The following is a 5,391-nucleotide window of genomic DNA, read 5'->3' on the forward strand; positions in this document are numbered from 1 at the left end:
GGTTAAAGAAACATAACCCAATCAAAAATACTCGAAAAGTACTAAAATTCACGAAGTTGGTAAAACCCGAGCCCCGGGCCCACTTCTCGAAAAATTCCAAAAATCACACCAACGGATTCCTCGTCTCGCCACGAGTCCGTACATATAAAGTTTACCGAAAACGGAGCTCAAATGGCCATTCAAATCCTAAAAATTCGTTTTCAAAAACCCAGCCCTAGTTCTTCACAATTTCTACCCACTTTCATGATTTGAGTGTTGATTCTTCCAGTAAAATGGTGTTTTCTAGTCAAGAGACTTACCTCAAATCAATACCCGTTGAAAACCCTCTTCAAATCGCTCAAAAAGCTCTCTTTGACGGAGTAAAGATGGTGGAAAAATAAGTGTGGGTTGCGGACCAAAGGGGTTTTTAAAACATTCTGTCCGACTACTGTAGCGACCCCTATGCGATCGCATCACTACCCCTGCGATCGCATAGGCCAAAAATCCATGCCCTCGAATTCCTCTTACGCGATCGCAGAAGACTCCTTGCGATCGCAAAGCACTGCGTCCTCCTACTACGCGATCGCATACGCACCCACGCGACCGCACTGAACCATCCCCCATATCTATGCGATCGCAGACCACCTCATGCGATCGCATAGAGCAAGTCTGAGCACCCCCTCCAGGCCTTCTACGCGATCGCATCCAGACCTACGCGATCGCACAGAGTAAAATTTCTCTGCAATTTTCTGCTGCACTTTTCATGTTCAAAATTACCCGTTAGCCATCCGAAATCACCCTGAGGCCCTCGGGACCTCAACCAAATGCACAGATATGTTCTATTACTTCATTCAAACTTGCTCGTAACATAAAAACACTATCATAAACATAAAAATCATCGAATTACCACAGATTCAAGCCTAAGTTAAACTAAAACTTCCGAAACTTGCATTTGATCTAAAACCCGACCTAAACACCTCCGAATGATCTGAAACTTTGCACGCATATCCAAAATCACCTAACGGAGCTACTGCAACTCTCGGAATTCCATTCCGACCCTCGGATCAAAATCTCACCTACCATCCGAAATTCGCCAAAATCCAACCTTAGCCAATTCAAGCCTAATTCTACACCGGACCTCCAAATTCAATTCCGATTGCGCTCCTAAGTCACAAATCATCCCCCGAAACTAGTCGAATCATCGGAAATCCATTCCGAGCCTTCTAACTCCTATGTCAACATTCGGTTGACTTTTCCAACTAACCTTCTCATAAAGAGACCTATTGTCTCATTTTCAACCGAACTCTAACCGAATTACTTCAAATTCTCCAAACACATATAATGAAACATATAGAAGCATAAAACAGGGAAAACGAGGCGGTAACTCCCGTAACGACGGGTCGGGTCGTTACATCCTCCCCAACTTAAACAAACGCTCGTCCTCGAGCGGGTCAAGAAACATACCTGGAGTCTCAAACAAGTGAGGATATCTGCTCCGCATCTCCTGCTCGGTCTCCCAAGTGGCTTCCTCCACGGGCCGACCCCTCCACTGTACCTTCACCGAAGCTATGTCCTTAGATCTCAACTTTCGAACCTGACGACCCAAAATAGCCACCGGCTCCACATCGTAGGTCAAGTCCTCATCCAACTGGATCGTGCTGAAGTCTAATACATGAGATGGGTCCCCGACATACTTCCGGAGCATAGAAACATGGACATGGAACACCGGATGAACTCCCGACAAGCTAGGTGGCAAGGTAAGCATATAGGCCACCTCCCCAATCCTCCTAAGTATCTCAAAAGGTCCAATGAACCTTGGACTCAGCTTTCCTTTCTTTCCAAACCTCATAACGCCTTTCATAGGCGAAACCTTCAACAAGACCTTCTCGCCCACCGCATAAGATACATCTCGAACATTCCGGTCCGCATAGCTCTTCTGGCGCGACTGAGCTGTACGAAGTCTCTCCTGGATCACTTTTACCTTCTCTAAGGCATCCTGCACTAACTCTGTCCCCAATAATCTAGCCTCGCTGGGCTCAAACCAACCAACCGGAGATCTACACCGTCTCCCATATATAAGGCTTCACACGCGCCATCTGAATGCTGGATTGATAGCTGTTGTTATAAGCAAACTCTGCAAGTGGCAAGAACTCAGCCCAAGAACCTCCAAAATCAATAACACAGGCACGCAACATGTCCTCCAATATCTGGATAGTACGCTCGGACTGTCCGTCCGTCTGAGGATGAAATGCTGTGCTCAACTCTACCTGTGAACCCAACTCTCGCTGAAATGTTCTCCAGAACTGAGAAGTAAACTGGGTACCACTATCTGATATAATAGAAACTGGGACCCCATGCAACCGCACAATCTCTCGGATGAAAATCTCTGCTAACCGCTCCGAAGAATAAGTNAACCTGCTCGGGTGTGCGAGCATCGGGGGTCTGATGACCACCCCCGGTCTGAGAAGTAGCCGCCGCTGTAGTAGCTGAAACCGCTTGAGCCAGGCCAGTGCAGACGGACAAGATCTGAGCCAAAGCCTCTTGGAGACCAGGAATCACGATGGGCACTGCCGGTGCCTGAACAGGTGCTGCTGGAGCATCTACAACTGGAATTTGACCCTGAGCCTGGTCAACTGGTGCTGGAATCTAACCCTGAGCCTGGTCAACTGGTGGGTCAGCAGGTGCTGTTCCTGCTGCCCTGCCTCTACCGCGACCACGACCTCTAGGTGGCACTGGTGGTCGTCCGCCACGTCCGTTAGCGCGGGTTCTCACCATCTGCGAGAGAATAGAATACGGAAATTTAGTTTTTCTCATAATAACAAGCCGCACGATTTGAATTTCAAGAAAGTGAAGTGTTTCCTAAAGGTTCTGTAGCCTCCCGAGGATAGGTACGGACGTCTACGTACCGATCCGCGAGACTCTACTAAACCGGCTCATGACTCGCGAGGCCTAGTAACCTAGGCTCTGATACCAACTTGTCACGACCCCAAACCCGGCCGTGATGGCGCCCAACAATATTGCTAGGCAAGCCAGACCACAATCGTTCCCAAATTAACTGTAAACCATAAACCGATAATGTAAAGAGATTATAATGGTTTTAGAATAATAATCTGATATTTATGATAGAATAATACTGAGAAAAATACGAAGTCTGATAAAACGCTCCCAAAGACCTGGGGTCACGAGTCTAGAACCTCTAAAACAATCTGAATAACAATATCTGAACGAAAATACTCAAGTCTGGAAATGTATATATAAATAAAACTGAAATAGGAAGAGTAGTCAGGTCCTGCGAACGTCAAGCAGCTACCTCAACAACTCTGATAAGCTCTGGGTAACAAAGACTGCTCAGCTAAGCCTCCGGTGTACCTGAATCTGCACACAAGGTGCAGGGAGTAGGGGTGAGTACTACCGACTCAGTGAGTAATAAGCATATAAAATGTCTGAAGATAAGAAATCCACGAACTGCCACAAAGTAAAGCTAAAACTAACAGTCCAACAGCTAACAACGAACTAACAGCAAAACAACTTCAAATATATCAGTCAAGTATAATGTAAAGATGCAACACAATGCACATGACCGCTACGACGCGTAGCCCGATCCATTTAACGTCGACGGCGCTCACTGGGGGTGTGTACAGACTCCGGAGGGGCTCCTTCAGCCCAAGCGCAATATAATCATACGATTCGCTGCGGCGTGCAGCCCGATCCATACTCAGTCCACAATATGCATATGAGTCACGTAACAGATTCAATTAATTTCCATATTTCCAATTTATTAAGAAGAATATACTTTAGATATTTAACTTCAGGAAAAGTGACTTAGCGTTTCATAACATTGATTAAACACAGGACTGAGATTCAATGGTTATACAAAAGCATGCTATCACAATGACAATCATCCTCTAAGGATGCTACAGATCGGCACAAGGCCCCAAACACTGCAATAAGCCCAGATACATTCAATACAGGGTGCGTATCAGTCGCCAATATAGAAATATTCTTGTTCGGGATGGACTAAGTCTCAATCCCCGGTCATAACTAATCCCACACCTGCCATGGGGTGCGAGTCACGCCCTACAATAGCGTCACAATGTGATAAGCTGGGGTTTCAAACCCTCAGGCCATCATATACACCAACTACTCACCTCTAACCGGCCGTAGAATGGTCCGCAATGCCTTTTCCTTTCGTGTCGACCTCCTCACGCGTCGAATTTAGCTAAAATCACAACGAATACATAAATATGGGTTAAAGAAACATAACCCAATCAAAAATACTCGAAAAGTACTAAAATTCACGAAGTTGGTAAAACCCGAGCCCCGGGCCCACTTCTCGAAAAATTCCGAAAGTCACACCAACAGATTCCTCGTCTCGCCACGAGTCCGTGCATATAAAGTTTACCAAAATCGGAGCTCGTTTGACCCTCCAAATTCCATTTTTACATCATAGCTTTCCAAGCCCTAGCTTGACCCGGTTTTGATGAATTTTCTACAATTTACATGTAATTTCTACCATAAAATCGAATATTTAGGCCAAGGAACTTACCTCCAAGTGATTCTCAGTCAAAACCCTCGAATTTCCTTGTTCAAAGCTTTTAAGAACGTCAACAATGGAGGAAAAATATGAAAGGGTCGCGGATGAAATATTATTTTAAAACCCTTCTGTCGCCCAGCGATTTGTCGCTTCTACGGTCCCGCTTTCGCTTATGCGGGACCGCTTCTGCGGCCACATTTCCGCTTAAGCGGTTTTCACTTAGAAGACCAGACTTCGCTTATGCGACGCGAAGTCCGCTTCTGCGGTTCCTTCAAAACCGCTTCTGCGGCACCTTGTCCGCTTATGCGGACCCGCTGGTGCGAGCCACCTTCCGCATCTGCGGAATTTCCCTAGCCGGCCACGACCGCTTCTGCGACCACGTACCCGCTTCTGCGGTCCATTTCCGCAGAAGCAGAAACACCAGATGACAGAAAAATCTGACCTGCAATTACACCTCAAAACTCTCGTTTAACCACCCGAATTCACCCCGAGGCCCTCGGGACCTCAACCAAATGCACAGATATGTTCTATTACTTCATTCGAACTTGCTCGTAACATAAAAACACTATCATAAACACCAAAATCATCAAATTACCACGGATTCAAGCCTAAGTTAAACTAAAACTTCCGAAATTTGCATTTGATCTAAAAACCGACCTAAACACCTCCGAATGATCTGAAACTTTGCACGCATATCCAAAATCACCTAGCGGAGCTACTGCAACTCTCGGAATTCCATTCCGACCCTCGGATCAAAATCTCACCTACCATCCGGAATTCGCCAAAATCCAACCTTAGCCAATTCAAGCCTAATTCTACACCGGACCTCCAAATTCAATTCCGATTGCGCTCCTAAGTCACAAATCATCCCCCGAAAC

The sequence above is a fragment of the Nicotiana attenuata genome, unplaced genomic scaffold (genome assembly GCF_001879085.1).
Source record: "Nicotiana attenuata strain UT unplaced genomic scaffold, NIATTr2, whole genome shotgun sequence".
NCBI lineage: Eukaryota > Viridiplantae > Streptophyta > Magnoliopsida > Solanales > Solanaceae > Nicotiana > Nicotiana attenuata.